This window comes from Erythrolamprus reginae, chromosome 2, assembly GCF_031021105.1.
Source record: "Erythrolamprus reginae isolate rEryReg1 chromosome 2, rEryReg1.hap1, whole genome shotgun sequence".
NCBI classification, from domain to species: domain Eukaryota; kingdom Metazoa; phylum Chordata; class Lepidosauria; order Squamata; family Dipsadidae; genus Erythrolamprus; species Erythrolamprus reginae.
The window spans coordinates 154,865,350-154,887,491 of record NC_091951.1 but is presented as its reverse complement, the minus strand read 5'-3'; the positions used below and the strand labels follow the sequence as shown (position 1 = coordinate 154,887,491).

The 22,142-nt window shown below is 40.3% G+C and overlaps 1 protein-coding gene across 1 annotated transcript in view; it reads right to left on the bottom strand.

Annotated features, from left to right (window-relative positions):
• The window catches only part of WFIKKN2 (WAP, follistatin/kazal, immunoglobulin, kunitz and netrin domain containing 2), a 54,754-nt gene extending 32,653 nt beyond the window's left edge, over positions 1-22,101 (bottom strand). Inside the window, exon 1 of the mRNA XM_070740118.1 lies at positions 21,951-22,101. The gene's annotated coding sequence lies outside the window, so the exon portion shown is untranslated. The remainder of the gene's footprint in view (positions 1-21,950) is intronic.
• Positions 22,102-22,142: the final 41 nt, after the last annotated feature.

Here is a 22,142-nt window from a genome sequence, read left to right as displayed (position 1 = left end):
TGTCATAGGGGTCGAATAAGCAACTAGGAAACAATGAAGAACTGCACCAATTCCACCGAAAAGCCTAATTGTAGTTTCCAATATAGTTGGAAGGGTTGAATCAGAAATAAATGGACTCTGCTCTTCAATATATTGGGAAGTCAAGGGGATCTGGAGCCGATTACAAAGGGACGCAAAGTGTGGAATGAGGAATTACAAGATGAAATGTAATAAAATGAGGAATTGCTTCAAAGCATAGCAGATTATTAGATCCTCCCTGCTTGGGGGGTGGGGGGTGTTCTTTGGCCAGAATGGGAGTGTTTGCTACAGGAAGCTGCTGTATGCACTCAGGTGGGCTTAAGAGAAAAGAGAGACCACAGTCATTCATATTCAGACAGACTCCACTGAGGATTTGGGGTGAGAATCCATTCAACTTTTTGTGCTCTTAGCTGATGTTTATTTTAAACAGGAAGTTCCTAATCCTTGTGGCTTTGAAGATGAGTTTCCTATCCCGTGGGTGGTACACACTGGAGGTTTTGCATTAAAAATCAGCCTGATGTGTTTTATTATTCTAGCGGGGACCTGTTCTTTCCCAACCAACCGTCTTCCCTCTGTCTGTTTCTCCTTTTGGCTTCCTACCCTAATCCTTTCCAAACCAGTTTGAATTGGGTCAAAATAAATACCGTAATGAGGCTTTCTTAGGGCAGATTAAGGATGTTTATGCCAGCGCTCATGCCCGCAGATGTTACTCTTCGCTGGTTCCATGCATATAATGAATGTGATTAGGCAGCAGACAATGTCTAGCTTAGGTTGCAAATGGTGTCACAGATGATGCCCTTCCCTGATGTTCTCTTTCTGCTTCATCTCCCCACGTTCTCCAACCTGTCCCCCTTCTAACTCCCTTCCCCGGAGTGGGTGAATGGCCAGCTTGCTTATACCTCTGGTGGGGGAGCCATGGCTGCTTTGCATTTAGCTCACTCCAACTGATGCAGGACTGATACCAGATGCCCATTTGCAGATGACACCTCCCAGCCCCCATGTTGGAAGAAACCTGATCGCTGAGCTGCCTCGCCTGGCTTGAGCAGAGGGGGAGGAGGAATCCACACCTGTTGCTGATGCCTTTGCCCTGGAGTGATAGATATTCATGACATCATGCATGTCCCTGGCATGAGGATAGAGCAGGCAAGGTGAACCCCTCCCTCCCCTTCTCAAAGCAAAGCTATGCGTGAAGGGACCCTAAACAAACAGCCCAAGAGCCTGTTGGCCTGCCAGCTACTAGCAGCCTCTGGCCGTTCGCATATTTGTTGTGTTTTCCTTAAATATAAATAGCCAGGCGCTTTAGCAAGTGTTAATGCGCAATGCACAGCCAAGAGATGGCTTTGGAAGCAGATGCCCTTCCAAGAGTCACCGACTCTTGGGGGAAAGATCAGAAGCAACATGAGAAAATATTATTTTACTGAAAGAGTAGTAGATCCTTGGAACAAACTTCCAGCTGACATGGTTGGTAAATCCACAGTAACTGAATTTAAACATGCCTGGGATAAACATATATCCATCCTAAGATAAAATACAAAAAATAGTATAAGGGCAGACTAGATGGACCATGAGGTCTTTTTCTGCAGTCTTCTATGTTTGTATAACCATTGTTTCTACAAGGAAGGAGGTGGCCAGTTACAAAATGCACCTTACTGACCCCACTGACTTTCTAAGTACATGTCATTTTTTTCTGCAGCAAATCCAGCATCCCTTAGTTAAACTCTGTTTCTAGTCCCTGCCAATGCCGCATTCTAATTTTCCATTTTAAAAGAAATTAAATAATATTTTAAAGCGTTGGCAACCTGGACTGGAAGGAATTGGTTTTTCACGCATTGTATTTTGTACAATTAGCAGGACAGATGTAGTAGGCAGGTCAGTTTGTAGCTGTATAATAAGATTGAGAGACGCTGGCTTGCTTAGGGTTGTTTAGCATAGTCGTGGCCTGAGTGCAGTTTAGATTTTGTACTCTGTTGCTCAGCCTTTTGTCCCTTTTTTCTGTCCTTCTGGTCTCATGATAAACAAAGCCACATTCAGTCATTCAGGACACACTTCCAGATACCGAATTTAGTTCTGTTGGCTAAGTCTGTTGCGGTTTAGTGGTGGCGTGTGTGCTCCAAATTCTAGTTTCATATTATGAAACCCTCTACAAGGCATGTCCATTGTGTCCTGCAACATGTATTCCCCAGCCCTGGCCTTCTGACCAAAGATAATACGTGGATGATTTATTTAAAGAAGAAGCAACAATGGCATTGAAGGGTTGTATTCAGTAGTACAGTGTTCCCTCGATTTTCGCGGGGGATGCGTTCTGAGACCGCCCGCGAATATCCAATTTCCGCAAAGTAGAGATGCGGAAGTAAATACACTATTTTTGGCTATGAACAGTATCACAAGCCTTCCCTTAACACTTTAAACCTCTAAAGTGCAATTTCCCATTCCATTAGCAACCATTTAGATCATTACTCATCATGTTTATTTATTAAAGTTTATTTAAAAAATATTTATTAAAGGAGGACGAAAGTTTGGCGATGACATATGATGTCATCGGGCGGGAAAAACCGTGGTATAGAGAAAAAACCCGCAAAGTATTTTTTAATTAATATTTTTGAAAAACCGTGGTATAGACATTTCACGAAGTTTGAACCCACGAAAATCGAGGGAACACTGTATTCATAGAACAAGACCAGCATCAAAGCAGGTTTGTTCTTCTTTCCATTCCTGGTGGATCATCCAAAGCTTCCAAGATTAAGACTCTCTAATAAACAAGTGTCAGTAAAGAGAATTCTTGTGTGCAAAATAACAAATCTCATTGTCAGGCCCAAAGTCATTATGTGAAGTTAGAGGTTTTGCCTGACTCAGTTAGCAGCGACAGAGGAACAGGAGTGGTGAGAGAGAGAGAGAGAGATTTATAGCACCACACATTCCTTTATGCAGAATCCAAGGTCAACTGAACTAATGAAGGAACTAGAAATCCCTGCACCGGATTGGTCCACATGATTGCACTTGTGCGTGTGGGGATGTGAAATGAACTTTAACCTGGATGGGAACTGTATGGAATTCCAGAGTTGGAATGACCGTACTGAATACGAAATGGCTTTGTTAATAAATCGAACAGTGTGTGAAAGCACAGGAGTGGAAATTGATTTATTTCTCAGATGCTATTTGGCTCGCTGACACTCATCCTCCCAATTTTATCCTAACTGAAAGCTCAGAAATATGCAACGGTAGAGATTGCTGGAGTCCAGCAGAACTGAGAAATTGGCTCTTACTCAGGGGTGAAATACTACTGGTTCGGTCCACTTCGGGCACACTGGTAGCAGCGGCCGCTGGTGGGTCGGAAAACCAATAGCAACGGCAGCAGGAGGCTCCACCCACCTGGACACTGCCATTGTCTTTTTAAAACGCTCTGCACATGCGCAAAGCATGGAGTGTGAGTACACATGTGTGCATGTGCCAGAAACTAGAAAAACAGCTGCCTGGTGCACATGCGCATACTGGGAAGATGATATTCCTGTTCCCAACATGGCAGCTGATCTTTGTGTGTGCATGTGCACCAGAAGACCAGGTGGGCTGGTCTTCATACAGTGAAGGGCTGCTCATCTTACCTTCTACCGGAGCGCTCCCCAAGGCTGTCATGGGCGTGCACATGCCAGTTGGCATGAGATTTGGCTTCTGAGCATGCGCAGCAAGTGGAATCTCATGCAAGACCGCTTGCACGAGCAAATTTTCAGCGATTTTCACTTATATTTTTGCTTCCACGCACGCAAAAATGGGCAAAATCTTGCTCATGCAAATGCATGACATTTGGCTTCTGCACGTGCACAGAAACCCAATCTTATGTGTGGGCGCATCTGGCTCACACAGTTGTGCACGCATCCTGGAAATTCCTACCAGGGTGGAGCACCAGAGTGCACTGTCTGCTGCCCACCCCTGAGTGCACATGTGCTTGCCAGAAATTGGAAGAGCAGTGTGTGCATGTGAACTGGATGGCTGCTCTTCCAGTTTCTGGTGCTCCCGTAGACCAGAAGACCAGCTGGCTGGAGCACCAGAACCTCGAAGAGCAACAGGTGATGGCTGGCATGCTCGTAGAGGTGGCTCTGTGTGCCACTTCTGGCACGCATGCCATAGGTTCACGGCACTAGGTGATGGTGAAATGATACCGAAAACTTTAATTCTTTGCTGTCATTTAAAAATTGCCTAGAGTGTTGCAGTTCAGATCTGGAAACTATTGTGTATTACGTCTATAGAGATTCTCAGTCATCCAGGTCAAGGTAGTCCCAAAGGTGCTTCTTCAAGAGGCAACTCGACTTTCCGTTTTTTCTTAGAAGATATTTCACTTCTTGTCCAAGAAGCTTCTTCAGTTCTGAGAAGCTTCTGGTTGAGAAGCAAAATGTCTGCAAAGAAGAAACAGAAAGTCCAGTTGCCTCTTGAAAAAGCATCTCTGGGACATTGTGTGTTACTGAAACTTGCCAACACTATTCCTCTCTTTCTCTAGAGAATGCTTCAAGTTGTTGATGCTTCTTTTTCTGTCTGAGAGAGTCTTCGGAGAGGGGCGGCATACAAATCTAATAAATTATTATTATTATTATTATTATTATTATTATTATTATTATTATTATGTTTGCTAGGTCTGGCCTTGGAACAAATCTCTTCCCACAAATGTAGGTATTAGCTTGTTAATAAGAATAATGGCTTGGGGAGCCTATATGAGAAATTTGCCCTGGGGCTCAGGTATTTACCCCTGGCAAGCTCATATGCATACAGAAGTAGGATCTGCTTACAGGATCCTATTGAATTGATCAGGACTCAACCTATCCTTCCAAAGCATCCTTCCAGAGTACAATTCCCCCAAGAAAGATTAAATAGAACATAGCCTCCAGTCTGCATTTTTCAACAGGTAAAGTACAGTGGTACCTCTACTTACGAACTTAATTCATTCCGTCAGCAGGTTCTTAAGTAGAAAAGTTTGTAAAAAAAAACCTCAATTTTTCCCATAGGAATCAATTTAAAAGCAAATAATGTGTGCAATTGGGGAAACCACAGGGAGAGTGGAGGCCCTATTTCCTCCCAGGAGATTCATAGAGAGGCCCCACAGAGGCTTCTCACCGCCTTTTTCAGCCCCGTTTCCTCCAAGAAGATTCATAGAGAGGCCCCACAAAGGCTTCTCCTCACCTTTTCCAGCCCTGTTTCCTCCAAGGAGATTCCTAGAAAGACCCTACGGAGGCTTCTTCCAGCCTTTTCCGGCCCTGTTTCCTCCAAGGAGATTCCTAGAGAGGCCCCACAAAGGCTTCTCCCTGCCTTTTCCGGCCCTGTTTCCTCCAAGAAGATTCACAGAGAGGCCCCACAAAGGCTTCTCCCCGCCTTTTCCGGCCCTGTTTCCTCCATGGAGATTCCTAGAGAGGCCCCACAAAGGCTTCTCCTCGCCTTTTCCAGCCCTGTTTCCTCCAAGGAGATTCCTAGAGAGACCCTACGGAGGCTTCTTCCAGCCTTTTCCGGCCCTGTTTCCTCCCAGGAGATTCCTCGGGAGGGTCCACAGAGGCTTCTCCCTGCCTTTTCCGGTTTCAGTTTCGGAGGTTCAGGTTTGTAAGTGGAAAATAGTTCTTAAGAAGAGGCAAAAAAATCTTGAACACCCGGTTCTTATCTAGAAAAGTTCATAAGTAGAGGGGTTTGTACTTCATTAATGAGCATGCTGCTCTTTGGAAGCTTCTGAAACCCAGAATGTAGACTCCTATTTTGTCATAAGTTGCAACTCACTGTTCCTGAAAACCCAAAATGATGTCTTTTTTTAGTTTAACTCATTTTGCAACTCTAGCCATAAAATAGGGGAGAAGGTGAAAGAAACCTGAAATACTAAGAAGCAAACCAAAATAACCAGGCAGATGGGACAGTGTGGAGAGAATGGCAGAACTCAAAACATCTCATTTGGGGCATTGCTTGAGCAGCCAATATTTCGGCATTTCAAACCTTTTTAAGGCATTCTTTACCTTCTCCCCTATTTTATGGTTGTGTGTGCATGACTAGTTAAACTAGTTAAGTTAAAAACAGCCAGCATTTTGGGTGTGTATTCTTTCCGATTCTGATGCACCAGAGAGCAGAGAAGCAAGTAGCAGCATAAGAACACCAAGAGCATCTTCAGGTCAGGGGTGACTTTTGTCCCAGACATGGTCTCCCTGCAAGAGAATTGCTGTAAGGAGAGGGGGCTTGTTCTCTCTCTCTCGCTTGCTCACCTTAATGCATTTCAGGATGTGGAATGCCCAATGGAAGTTCAGCTCTGGGGTGACTTACGCAGCCGACAGAGCTTCCTATATCTTGATCAACGAGCGTGGTAGCCAACTTGTAAATCGCTGGACCACAGTAGTTTAGGAATATGGCTCATTTTCTGTCATCCAATACGTCGTTTAAATTCCTTGCTTGGAGAAAGATGCGAAACTTGGACATGTAAGCCATCCACGTATCTTCGTCTGGGTTGAAGAAGGGCAATGCATGAGGCATTGCTGAAGCCATCTCTGGAACACAAAGGCTCGAACCCCTCGTCACCACTGTTGAATCAGAAGCTGGAGGCTGAGGAAGGTTAACAGCTCTTTATTAGGCAACAGGAACAGTAGAAGTGACTAGCTCGCAGGTAGGAAGTGACTGCTGGCTAATGGCTAAAGCCGCGCCTTATATACCTTTGCTTAGCGCGGGAAAAACGGTGTCTCCACCTTTTTTAAACTTTCACACCAAGGTTTCCCTTGGCTGCGTCTAAGCAAATCAGCGGTCGCCTTTATTTAAAAGTACAAACATAACAACTTGTACATTTATATTCCATGGTAAAACAGTGTTAACAGTTTGTTGCGTAAGTGAAGATGGGCGTTGTAGTTTCCTCATATTCCAAGGAAAATGGGGAAGCACCGAGTTCTTTGTTCATACCACCATTTCACAACCACCAAGAGCAGAAACGTTTCCTGCGCAAGCATCACATTCCCACCACTCTCACCAGTCCATACAGATTTTATTTGGGACAGCTTTCATCGCAGGGCAGTAAGTGTGGTGCTGGTCCATACTGCAAGCTCCATCCTAAATAAATTACAGGTAATTCTTGACTTACGGCTACAATTGAGCCCAACATTTTTGTTGCTAAGCAAGACAGTTGTTAAATGAGCTTTGCTCCAGATTATGGCGTTTCTTATAGAATTTGATTTTCACAAAATAATAATAAAAAAAACCAACAGGATAAATCTGATAAATTTTCCACAAATCATGACTTGTATACATTACAATTCAGTTTTGTAGTTCATTATGCAGTATATTCAGTTTTTTTAAAAGGAGCCCATTAAAAAAAGGAGCCCATTAATATATGTGTGCATATATATATATAAATTTAATAATTATATATATATGTCAAATGTTTTTGCTGAATTTGAAAATTAAGGGAGACTAGGATAGATCTATTTTGGCCTTATTTTGGCCTCATCAGCTAGCCATACCCTCACTGGGTCTTGAACTTGCAACCTTGGCCTTGTAAGGCAGAGAATTAACCTCTAGGCTACAGTATCCAATCCCTTCAGCTCTGTACCAGGGAAGGGTTACATCTTATTTGTGTCGAATCACCCTGGTGTATATGTATGTATGTATGTATGTATGTATGTATGTATGTATGTTTGTATGTATGCATGTAATAAATAAAGCAAAAAGGAATAACATATGTGTTGATATCTCTTATTTTATATCAATAAAAAGTTAATCTTGCTTATCAATACTTATTTCATCTATTAATATTTCTCTAATCTATACTATGTTAATGTTATTTTTATATACACTAACACGTTATATTATTACATTTTGTTTCTGTTTTGGATCCATTCATACCATTTATATTTGTCTTGTTAGTTTCTTTATCTTCTGTTCCCTTAATACCTTTGGTCATTTCATCCAGATTATGACCTTTCTTGCCCCAGTGGTTAAGTCCATCCCTGCAGTTGATAAATTAGTAACCTGGTTGTGAATCCGGAATCTGGCTTCCTCATTGTCTCTGCTTATCAGAAGGTCACCAAGGATAATCCACATGACCCCTGGACACTGCAACCGTCATATGAACCATTGCCAAGCGTCCAAATTTAGGGATGCTGCAATTTAGAGTCGTCAGTATGGGAAGCAGTCATAGGTCACTTTTCTCAGTGACCTTGTAATTTCAAACGGTCACTAAACAAATGGTTGTAAGTCAAGGACTGCTTGTAACAGCACAATATAGTTTTTCCCATTTGCCAGAAATCAGGAGATCTACTCTACTCCTGCCTTAGGTATGAGGACTGGATGAGTGACTTCGGGCCAGCCACTCTCTCTTAGCCCAACTCAACTTGCAGGGTGGTTGTTGTGGGAAAATAGGAGGAGGGAGGAGTATTAGGTAAGTTTGCTGCCTTGAGTTACTTATAGAGTAATAAAGGTTGGATACAAATAAACAAGCAAACCTCCTGATGCATCAGTCAAATATCCCATAAAATTATAGTTTTCTCTCAGTTTTATGGGTGACATTCATGAGTCCAATGGAATTCAAAATTAAATATCATAGGACATGGTTGAGGACCACAAAAAGTGCAACATGATAAGGATTTGCATGAGCCTAGTATGAATCCATCAGTATTAATTTTATATAGACACCATTCATGGAACTGATTATGAAGTTATGCAGTTAAAACTTACTCTGCCATACCCATACAAGAGAACAGTTGTGATTCTGGAGATTACACTGGTTACTATCATTAGAATGTAGAAAGTAGCCCAGAGCATCGCCAGAAACTTGTAGTAAAAATGTATCAGAGTAACAGTTATTGGCAAGGGTGGGCTACTGCCTGGAAGGGGGGGGGGGAGAACACAGTGGGGTAGTAAAAATGGAGCTCCACCCCAGAGCACCCAATTTGCACTAAAAGATGTTGAAAGAAAATGCAGGGCATCCTGCATAAACCACGCCCACAGTGTGGTAGTAAAATTTTTTGGTAGCCCTTCACTGGTTATGGGGAAGAGTGATAAAGCAATTGGCATCTTCAAATTGTGAAGTATGATCCATAGCTATCTACCATCCATTCACCAGTCTGATGTGTTTATCACATGGCACAAGAATTGAGGCCCAATATTGGCTGCCTGCCAGAATAGGGATTTAACGGACTGGTAAATTATAGTCACAAACCCTGTTACCCTGTTAAAGATCAAAGGAGATGAGAGTAGGACCAAAAAAGGAAATAAATAAGCCAATGAATCAGTCCTAACTAAAATGTTTCTGCAAATACACGATTGAGGTTCAGATTAGGAAGAATTGCACGTCTTTGTAAATACCTGTTGCTCCTTAGCAGTTTAGAAAGGTTAGCACCAAACACACAAACAGATTAATTTGCATTTATAGAAACCTCAATCAAAATAACAATGTTTTTCATGCTACCATATTTCTCCAAAAATAAGACATCCCCTGATAATAAGCCCAATCGGGCTTTTGAGTGCATGGCAATAAGGCCAAGTGCCTATTTCAGGGTTATATATATAAGAGCTGAAGGGATTGGATACTGTAGCCTAGAGGATAATTCTCTGCCTTACAAGGCAAACGTTGCAGGTTCAAGTCCCCAGTGGGTATGGCTATCTGATGAGGCCAAAATAAGGCCGAAATAGATCTATCCTAATCTCCCTTAATTTTCAAATTCAGCAAAAAAAACATGTGACACACACACACACACATACACATAAAAGTTTTCGTAGATTTTCACGTGTACAGGTTTGAAGGTCTTGGCATATTCGGGTTTCTTCCCGTGTAGGATTTAGAGATTTCTGGTGACGTTTCGACGAGGTCCCACTCGTCATCTTTAGGCTGGTGCTTCTGTCCTTGTTCTAGGACGAACACAGCGAGACCTGAGCTGCCTTCCCTCTATAAATACTGGTGGCTGGGTGTAGTTTGATGGCTCAGCAGCTGCAAGCTGTGTTGAAACTTATGAACTGGTGAAATGGTTACATTGCCTGTAAGTTCAAATATGCTGTTTCCAGACTTTTAATAAAACAGGTGTTTTTTTTTAAAAAAATGGATTTTTAATGTCCATTTTATGGCTTTTTTATTGTATGTAGTCCAGAATGATGATTGTGAGATGGGCAGTATGTAAATATGATGAACCAACAACTAAAATTAACCAATTGGGCTTTTGAGCAGAGCAATTGGCAATGCAGCAATGCAATTCCGCTTAGCTTGGAAGCTCTGCACATTTTGCCTTAAGCACAGCCTCCAGCAAGCCTGGCATTGGTAACATTTAGTGTCTTACTCCTTGTTTCTGAACTTGGCATGAGGACGAACCTTGTGTCCAGCAGATATGATGAGAGAAGGAAACTACTTGCCAGGCAGGATTAGGAATCTTGAGAATGGTAATTGATTCTGTAATTAATTAGAATTCTTAAAGCTCTGAGTTGGCCTAGTTAAGTCCATGCAATGGAGAGTAATGTAATAAAGAAAATTCAAGATTCTTTCTGATCCCAAATTCTGCAACTATGCAAAGCCAAATCCCAAATATAACACTGATTTCTTTTTTTATGATCTTCTTCACATATCTCTTGTTTTTTCTATCTGTAAATAGAAATCCTAAACCTCTTACTGTAACGTAGAAATTTTCCGTTCTCATATCTTCTATCAGACTTCCTTGGTTATGCAAACTTTTCTTTTTCTTTAGTTGTATGCTTACATTTTACTTCTCAACCTGATAGATAACAAGCCAGAACTGTTGAGCAGATTCCATTTGCTAAATTCTCCAGTATGGAATATGAGTCAGCCCTCTTAAAATAGTCTTAAAATAATAGGACTGAAAAAAAGTGAAGAATATACTTTCTGAACTTAAGCTATATTCTGGCTAGCTTACCTCTATAATCACAAAAGTTAGACATTAATTAAAGGAACCAAAACACAGGGAATACCTAGTTCCTCACTCAAAATATTGTTTTAGGAATTCCGTGCCAATCACAAGACTTAATATGCCTCCCGCCTCTTGTGGAGATAAAATCTGTGTGGCCATTACCCCATTTGTTGGCCCCAGCTAAATCACTGTTCTTCAGCTAGGTAGGATTAACTTGAACATTTGCAAACCCAGCCCATAATGTCTCTTTCTAGTCCTCATTCAAAGGTGTGAGAGATCCATTGCCGGTTGCAAAAATTCATATCACTGCACCCCCACTCCATACTTAACAATGTTTAATGTACGTTTCTTCTAACGATATCAGTCCTGCTCCTATTAACAGTGGTGTCCTTCAAGGCAGTGTTCTAGGACCAACACTCTACATATTCTATATAAAAGATCTTTGTGATCATATTATTATTATTATTATTATTATTATTATTATTATTATTATTATTATTTATTCGATTTGTATGCCGCCCCTCTCCGAAGACTCGGGGCGGTTCACAACATGTAACAACAAATCATAAATAATCCAACAGTTTTTAAAATGTTTAAAGATTTAAGAGACCCCATATACTAACAGACATACACACACGCATACCATATATAAATTAAACATGCCCAGGGGGAGATGTTTCAATTCCCCCATGCCTGACGACAAAGGTGGGTTTTAAGGAGTTTACGGAAGGCAGGAAGAGTAGGGGCAATCCTAATCTCCGGGGGGAGTTGGTTCCATAGGGTCGGTGCCGCCATAGAGAAGGCTCTTCCCCTGGGGCCCGCCAACCGACATTGTTTAGTTGACGGGACCCGGAGAAGGCCCACTCTGTGGGACCTAATCGGTCGCTGGGATTCGTGCGGCAGTAGGCGGTCTCGGAGATATTCTGGTCCAGTGCCATGAAGGGCTTTAAAGGTCATAACCAACACTTTGAATTGTGATTATAAGCAATTACATTCTCTTTGCTAATGATGTTAAACTATTTAACACCATCGACAATGCTGCTACCCTTCAAAAAGACCTTGATCATGTAGCAGAATGTTCTAACAACTGGCAACTTCAAATTTCAACCAACAAATGCTCTGTCTTATGCATTGGCAAAAAGAATCAGAATACAAAATACAAACTTGGAAGAAACAAACTTTTAGATGACCCTCACACTATCAAAGACCTTGGAGTACTCATATCCAATGACCTACGTGCCAGAGCCCACTGTAACAAAATTGCCAAAAAGGCACTAAGAGTTGTTAATCTAAGCTTCTTCTCTAGCAATATTACACTTCTAACCAGAGCTTACAAAACATTTGTTAGACCAATTCTGGAATACAGCTCACCTGTCTGGAACCTGCACTGCATATCAGACATTAATACAATCGAGAGAGTCTAGAAATATTTCACAAGAAGAGCCCTTCACTCTTCCACTTGCAATAAAAAGAATGATCAATGCCTGGAATGCACTACCTGACTCTGTGGTTACTTCCCCAAGCCCCAAAAACTTTAACCTTAGATTGTTTACAGTCAAACTCTCCGCATTTCTAAGAGATCTGTAAGGGACGTTCATAAGCACACCACTGTGGCTACCGTCCCTGTCCTACTGTTCTCTTTTGTTGTTACTTTTTATGTTACGTTTATACACACTACTACTACCCTATACATGTTTGACAAATAAATAAATAAATAAAAATAAAATAAATAATTTCCTTTTAGTAGGCAATGAAATACAAATGGTGATTTGTCTGAAAAGCCTTTTCCAGAATGACAAAGTCAAGGAAGCTGAAAATTAAATTGTACAGTACTGCTAAGAGTTGCCAGTATTGTTATAAAAAGAAGTGAATTCTGCAGGAGGTTTATTGTCTAGCAGTGTAACATATTTTCTGACAATACAGACTTCTCCCATCCTCAGTTCTGTATTAGTTAATTGACTGAAGTGCGAGGAGTGATTTACCTTGTTCCCCCCAGTGACATTATATATATAATTGAATTGAGTGAAGGTGCATTGATTAATCTTAAAGAACCATGCTATCTTGGTTCTGGCATTCATTTGTGGAATGTGTATTGCTGCAGGAAAATCAGGATCATCTTGCAAGTGTTGTGGAAGTGAAGACCTTGCAATACCAGTATGTCCAGGATATCTCATTAGGACGGAATGGATATCTCGCAACCTAGGGCTTCAGCTGATTCCTGAGATCTTTTAGGAGCATTGACAGGGATGATCAAAACAGTAAAAAATGGTAGCCATTTAACTGTGTGGTTGTAGCCACCATCCCCACTCCCATTTCTACAAGTTCCCCACATCACCATTATGCTGAATTTCAGCTGTTTGATTTTAGGTACTATTTTAAGGTTGGCAACAAAGAGAAATAGGCAACTCAGATTTCCAACAGACTTACCCACCATGTCCAAAATAGTTAAAATAAATTTCTGAACCGACTAGGTGCCTCTTGATAACAGATGTCTTGTTTTTACCTGTTGACCTTTGAAAATGTTTATTTTAACATGCAATCTACATTTAGTTGCACAGGGAGAAAGGACCATCTTTTGGAATTCGAATATACATATTTTTAAATGATCTAAAGCTGTTTTGTGTAGCTTGTACAGACGAGATTTAATTAAAGGCTGAGATTTTGTGATGGCTTGTCAGGTTGCTGCCAAGACAAATATAAGGGCTACAAAACAGAAGGGGGAAACAGGCCTCCCGGTATCAAATGCCAGGGGACCCATGTGAGAGGCTGTGTTTGTGTCCTCGTTATATTAATAACTGGCTGTAGAACTCCCAGCTTTGGCCATGTTTCTTTAGGGCCTCCTGCATCATGCAATACAGTCTTTGGTCAGAGAATTGAGTTATCAAGCCCAGGGACTACAAATGAAGCACATAGACATCCAAGCCAAGGCAACCGTTCTCAGCCATTGCCCACTTCTTCCTGAACCATGTCTTTGGCCCTATGCTTATTGCTTAAAACCTGATTCGGTAGTAAATAAGTAAAATTCTTAATCAGAGGATTTCTTAGAAATGCATTTGATGCCTCTAGATTAGTTGGAAAATAGGTAGGTTGTTGATATAATCCATAACATCTCCAGGCATATTAAAGGTCAAAACATAGTGAATAAAATCATACATACATACATAGATACATGTGTGTATGTGTGTGTGTTTTCTTCTATCGAATCACCCTGGTATACCGAAATATAGGAGGGAGTATTCTGCTTCCTTTTTGCTTCCCGGCCCTTTTAGGGGTCATCCAGGTAGTTAATTTTAGAGCCAATAAACTATATTCTACATGTATAACATAGTTTGCTGATTTTCATTATCAGCAAAAATAGGGTATATATTAAATATATAAATATATATAAGGGACACGCAGAATTGGAGACCTCTGGAAACAGGAATCCTTTATTAACAAAATTGAGTACTTAGGCTTATGTGTTAGACCTGCTACACATTTTTCTTGATCCCCAGGTATCTCCTTCAGCTACCAGAAGCAAGACATAGCTCACATAGGAGATACATCTTCCTTTCTTAATTATCACTATTTCCCTTTAGGAAAAAAGGTAACGACATTGGGACAATTGAGAGAGGGTATTCAAGCAATTGATTTTTATTTTCCCATACTTATTAATTTGGAGACAATAATATGAAATAAAAGATCATTTGACTGGAAAAACTTTGCCAAATGGGAAATAATATGAATATATACATACTGGAGGAAGATCTCAGCTATTGGGAAGGACAGCATTGGATGATAAAATGCTATACTAAGTAAGTGATGGAAAACTGCAAAAAATCCAGACAATCACTATTTTATGATTATGATTGTGATTGTGATTGTGATTGTGATTATGATTATGATTATTAAAATTTATAGGCCACCCTTCTCCAGATGGACTCAAGGCGGCATACAAAGATAAAACAGAGATACAAAATTTAAAACCCCAAATAATAAAAAACATTCATCCATCACTCATGTTATTACTGGCATCACTCATTCATTATTACTGGCCAGAGTAGAGTGTTGTTGCTCAATGGCCCCAGGCCAGCCCGCAAAACCATGTTTTAAAGCCTTTCAAAAGGCCAGGAGGGTGGGGGCAGTGCGAATCTCAGGGGGTGTTGATTCCAGAGGAATGGAGCCACCACAGAGAAGGCCCCCGTGGCCAGCCGGCACTGCTTAGCTAACGGGACTCGGAGAAGGCCAGCTCTGTGGGATCTAATCGGTCACTGGGACATGTGAGGCAGAAGACGGTCCCATAAATAATCTGGTCCTAAGCCATGTAGGGCTTTGTAGGTAATAACCAACATTTTAAATTGCGTTTAACTCTTGACAGCAAGAGTTCCTCTTGGTTATCATCTAGGTCAGTGGACTCATTTATAGTATACTGTGAAATTCACAGTGGACTTCAACTCCCAGAATTTCCCAATCAGCCGATATAAGGTTACCAAGTTTGAAAAACACTGATTGAAAGGATGTTTGGATCTTTGCAGCCCAGATATGGTAATCCTCATATAGATAACCTTTATTTAATTCTGTTTTGAACTTTAAAAAAAAGCAGCACTAAAGAATCTGATGTAGAAGGTGTTTATGTCTGCAACCTTAAGTTTGATTAAGCTCTTTGCTTGGCATACTGATAAAACTCTGTCAGTACAGAGGCTTGTCCATAGGTCTGTTCTATGCAGAGGACATGAGGATAATTTCGTTTCCTATGAGATTGTTGGCTGAAAAGTAGCAATGAATTGAATAATAATAATAATAATAATAATAATAATAATAATTTATTAGATTTGTATGCCGCCCCTCTCCGAAGACTCAATATATATGCATCAATATATTCCAACAGTAATTTGTTTTATTCTCAGCTTTCCCACTTTTAGATTTGGGATCAAAACTACATTAATATTCTTTTGGCAGTGGGACAGAGGCTTAATGACACGGGAACTGCTGACCAGAAATGGCTTGCACTCTGTCATTTTGAGCTCCTGTCACTCAACCTCTAGCTTCTGCCCACCCAGCAGTTCGAAAGCATGCAATATTGCGAGTAGATAAATGGGTACCACTTCAGTGAGGAAAAAAATAACCTAACTGCCTTTGTGTGGGCAAAAAAGCTGGCGCTGGACCTGACTGGATACAAGAATCATTACATGAGGCGTGGTGAAGAAAGACGAAACCGGTGGAGGAGCCCAGAAGAACCAGTAACCCAAGCATGGGCAGTTAACTGGTGTAAAGCTCGTTCATACTCTGTAATGCACCGGGAATAGGGATGCAAGTGCCGAACTGAATGAACTTGCAATTTAGGCTGTCAGGACTGCATTGTGTCTAGCATGTGTAGATTTCCCTGACATTGTGTGCTGTATGCTACATAAACACGCACGCACACACACACACACACACACACAAATTATTTTAGGTCAATATTTTCCTTGAGTTTATTTCCTCATTCAGAACAGTTGCAACCTCAAAACAGCAGCTCACATGGCGGGAAAAGGGAATGGGTGCCTCATTCTAAGGGTTGGTGTGGGTTTTTTTGCAAAATATTTTGAGATATTGCTTTTTGCCCCTTGGAAAAAACAATAATAGTACCTCCCTTTTTCTGTTTTAGGCAGGAGCTAAGGAGGTTCTTAGTGCAGCTGAGGAGGCTTTTCATAGGAAAATAGTTGGCAGAGAAAGAGTTCATTAACTCAGCTGCCATGCAGTCTGCCTGATTTTTACTCCATGGAGTTAAAAAGAACATAGTCTCCTGATTATCTTGACAGTTATATTTAGAGATTAGATTAGGTTCAGACATAATGAATGATGGAAGGTCAGCTTCATGGCTGAATAGGGAACTGGGCCAAGGTCACCTGGATCTAAATCAAACTGTCCAGTAATAATAATAATAATAATAATAATAATAATAATAATAATAATAATTATTATTATTATTATTATTATTATTATTATTATTATTAATTAGATTTGTATGCCGCCCCTCTCTAAAGACTAGGGGCGGCTCACAACAATGATAAAAACAATATTATAGTGAAACAAATCTAATATTAAAAAATATATATAAAACCCTATCATATTAAAACCAGACAACACATACATACCAAACATAAAATATAAAGAGCCTGGGGGAAAGATGTCTCAAATTCCCCATGCCTGGCGGTATAGGTGGGTCTTGAGTAGTTTACGAAAGACAAGGAGGGTGGGGGCAGTTCTAATCAACTCCGGGGGGAGTTGATTCCAGAGGGTTGGGGCCGCCACAGAGAAGGCTCTTCCCCTGGGCCCCAAGAATGTCAGTCAACTTTCAAACCTTTTGACTATTTTGCTCTTTAGCTTCCCTGAGCTTCATAAGCAATTTTAATGGAATAGAATAGAATTCTTTATTGGCGAAGTGTGATTGCACACACAAGGAATTTGTCTTTGGTGCCTATGCTCTCAGTTTACATAAAAGAAAAGATACATTTGTCAAGAATCATGAGGTATATAACACTTAAGGATTGTTATATGGTACAAGTAAGCAATCAGGAAACAAATTACAGTCATACAGTTATAAGTGGGAGGAGATGTGTGATAGGAACAATGAGCAGATTAATAGTAATAGTAATGCAGCCTTAGTGAAGAGTTTGACAGTGGTGAGGGAATTATTTGTTTAGGAGATCATTCTGTCTAGTTGTCTTGGTGTGCAGTCTCTATAGAGTCATTTTGCTGTTTTGAGGATAGGAGTTGAAACAGTTTGTGTCTAGGACGCGAGGGGTCAGTAAATATTTTCCTGGCCCTCTTTTTGACTTGTGCAATATACAGGTTTTACATGGAAGGTAGGTTGGCAGTAATTGTTTTTTCTGCAGTTCTGATTATCGTCTGAAGTCTGTGTTGGGTTGCAGAACCAAACCAGACAGTTATAGAGGTGCAGATGACAGACTCAATGATTCCTCTGTAGAATTGTATCAGCAGCTCTTTGGGCAGTTTGAGCTTCCTGAGTTAGCACAGAAAGAACATTCTTTGTTGTGCTTTTTTGATGACGTTTTTGATGTTAGGTGACCATTTTGGGTCTTGAGATACGGTAGAACCTAGAAATTTTAAGCTCTCTATTGTTGATACTGTGTTGTCAAATATTGGAAGAGGTGGTAGAATGGGAGGGTTTCTCCTAAAGTTTACCATCATTTTTACGGTTTTGTGTGTGTTCAGTTCCAGATTGTTCCGGTCGCACCACGAGGCTAGTTGTTCAACCTTCCATCTGTATGCGGTTTCATTGTTGTCTCAAATGAGACCAATCATTGTTTATTTTTTATTTATTTATTTATTTATTTATTTATTTTGCCCAATACGTATTATTTATTTATTTATTTACTTACTTACTTACTTACTTACTTACTTACTTACTTATTATTTATTTATTTTGTCCAATACACAATACATAATGAGGGTTTTAGTGGGTATATATATATATACACATAGTAAAATACATGATGAAGGTTATAGAGGAGATACTCATAGTAAAATATATCTAAGAAAGAATAGAAAAGAAGATATAGGAATAGAACATATCAATGAAAGAATAGAAGAAGAGATATAGGAATAGAAGAAAGGTATAGTAGATATAGGAGAGCAATAGGACAGGGGACGGAAGGCACTCTAGTGCACTTGTACTCGCCCCTTACTGACCACTTGGGAATCTGCATAGGTCAATCATAGATAATAAAAGTGTTGGGGATTTGGGGATGACACTATGGAGTCTGGTAATGAGTTCCACACTTGGACAACTCTGTTATTGAAGTCATATTTTTTTACAGTCAAGTTTGGAATGGTTAATATTAAGTTTAAATCTGTTGTGTGCTCTTGTGTTGTTGTGGTTGAAGCTGAAGTAGTTGCCGACGGGCAGGACGTTTCAGCATATGATCTTGTGGGCAATACTTAGATCTTGTTTAAGGCGTCTTAGTTCTAGGTTTTCTAGGCCCAGGATTGAAAGTCTAGTCTCGTAGGGTATTCTGTTTCGAGTGGAGGACTGAAGGGCTCTTCTGGTGAAGTATCTTTGGACATTTTCAAGGGTGTTGATGTCTGAGATGCCATATGGGTTCCAAACAAATGAGCTGTATTCGAGGATGGGTCTGGCAAAACTTTTGTAAGCTCTGGTAAGTAATGTGAGATTGCCAGAGCAGAAGCTACGTAGGATTAGGTTTACAATTCTTGAAGCCTTCTTGGCTATGTTGTTGCAGTGGGCTTTGGCACTTAAATCTTTTGTTGTTGTTGTTGTGAAAACTTCCCAACTTCTCAAGACATAATACAATATATGGTACCATAATGATAACATATGCAAAAGTATTTGAAGTTTACTTAAAAAAAGGCATAAACAGAACAGACCATTTCAGCAGAAACTACCTATTCTAAATGCTCTTTTCATTGTTCTACTGTGACCTCTAGTGGTATGACACCAAGCTTTACAATTCTGCCAGATGTAGAAAACATTTTCTTACATGCCTTTTCCAAAGCATCCTTTTGACTCCTGTTGTGTTTTTATAGCAACTCTATCATTCACATTGCAGTTTAACAAGGATATTTGTGGACTTCAAGTCCCAGGACTGCCAAGGGAGCATGGTTGGCTAAGGAATTCTGGGACTTGAAGTCTACAAGTTGTCAAAGTTGGACACTTCCAGACTAGAAGCCTGGGTTTTTTTGCAATTGATATCTTAGTCTGACATCTTAACCACTACCACACTGGTTCTCATCATAGTTTTTACCTAATTGATGGCATTCTGTGTCATTGATGCATATCTGTGCTAAAGATGTGCATAACTGTTGCATTTATAATTTTCAGAAGGAAAGAAGGCAGCCTATTCTTCATTTTTTTAAAAATAGTGCATATATAATATTCAATTGTTATATTTTTAATCCTTTTTCGCCCTCCAGGAGCACAAATAAGTTTGAAGAGGTCTCCAGAGTGTCTCACAATCTGCAGAGAATGACTGGCCTAAAGTTACTCAGTGAATTTCAAGCCTTGAGGTCAGTTTTAAATCATGGTTTCTTCTCTAGTTTCTAGTACATCTTAACCATTGTACCCACTATTATCATAGTCCAATCTAAAAAAAAATCCATGATTCAGTGTTGTTCTGCTTCTCTAGGTTAAAGGTGAAAAATACTCCTAAGTTATCGCAACTGGTATGGAATGCACTGGGTGAATATGGCAGTGCATTGGTATGTGTAACTGGAGAGCAAAAATACCCTGAATTGTTCACAAGTGAGAACACAAAGGCATAAATTAAGCCGCCTCCCTATTTTTCTTCCTTCAGCTGCTCTCAGTCAAAGATTAAATTGATAGGTCAATAACACTTTTGATTCTGGCCCTCTTAAACTGAGCTGAATACTGTGTTGAAAAAATGTGAATATTATGGGAAACTGTTGCAGCAGTTTTTATTTGGCGTTCAATTTCAACAGAAACTGACTCCTTAAGTGGGATTCATTAAGATTACTGTTTAAATGGCATGAAATCAATACACATAGCCCTTGAATTACAATCATTCATTTATTGACTATTCAAAGTTACAATGGCACTGAAAAAAGTTGAGTTATGACTGTTTTCTACATCTATGACCGCTGCAGCAATCCCATGGTCACATGTTTAAATTCAGACAACTGGCATATATTTATGACAGCTGCAATGTTGTGGGGTCATGCGATCAACTTTTGTGACAAGCAAAGTCAATGGGGAAGCCAGACTCACTTAACAACTCTGTTATTAACTTAAGCAGCAGTAGTGATCCACTTAACTGTGCCAAGAAAGGTCATCATATGGGGTAAAACTAGGTATGGGCTACTGCCCGGACAGGGGGAAATGCAGTGGGGTAGCGAAAATGAAGCTCCACCCCAGAGCACCCAATTTGCACTGAAAGATGTTGAAAGAAAACGCAGGGCATCCTGTATATGCCACACCCACAGTGTGGTAGTAAAATTTTTCGTAGCCCTTCACTGGGTAAAATCCATTTAACAACCCTCTTGCTAGCAACAGAAGTTGCTCATCTGTGGCCAAAGTCAACCCTGCCCAGCTTTAACAGGCCTCAAATAAAAGCCAAAATGTAAAAGAGCAGATTTTTTTTTAATTTCAGTCCATCTTTCAGTGTATTAGATACTTTATACCATTGTGTATGAATGTGTGTGTGTGTGTGTGTGTGTGTGTGTGTATCTTACTCTCTACACACACACAGAAATTTGGTGTGTCTATACAGTATATGCATATAAATATGTGAGATATATATATACTGTATATACACACACATACACATACATACGCACACACATACACACTGGTATATATATTGTGTGCATGTATGTGTGTGTGTGTATACACACACTATCTACATACAGACACACACACACACACATTTATACACTGGTATATATCATGTATGTATAACCCACCAAGGCTTCATGTTCTGGACTGGAGAATCAAGATTAAAGGATGCCAATGCAATGCAGTGTGTGTGTGTGTGTGTGTGTGTGTGTGTGTGTGTGTGTGTAGAGAGTAAGATATATACATATACACTGATTTTATGTGTGTGTATGTATACACATACACTATACATACATACATACATACATACATACATACATGCATGCACGCACACAGATATATATCGTGTGTGTGGGGGGAGAGATAGACACCGATTTTATATATAGGTGTGTGTGTATACACACTACATACATACATACATACATACATACATACATACATACATATATGAGCACACACAGGTATATATACTGCTCAAAAAAATAAAGGGAACACTCAAATAACACACCCTAGATCTGAATGAATGAATTATTCTCATTGAATACTTTGTTCTGTACAAAGTTGAATGTGCACAACAGGATGTGGAATTGTCACATACACACACACACATATATACACATGCATATATAAATACACCAAATTTGTGTGTATGTGTGTACACAAAACAGAGGACAAAATTTTAATTGGCATTTCAGGTACTCAATTCAGATTTTTAAGGATGGTGTACTGTACAAAGTTCTGGAACTCTCCATATCAGAAAACAGATTAAGACAAATCACACACTGGACCTGCGCGAAGCTTCAACGTTTCACTGGATCAACCGCTGCCGCCGGTCGTTGGCCTCGGGTTCTACAAGCATTTAAAGGCCCGCCCTGGTTGTCCCGGCAACGGAGCTTCGAATCCCTTCGGTCGAATTTCTCCTGCCATCCGCCCCCTCCCTTCACGCTCATTTTCGGTTGGCTGGCCTGGCTGCCTGAACG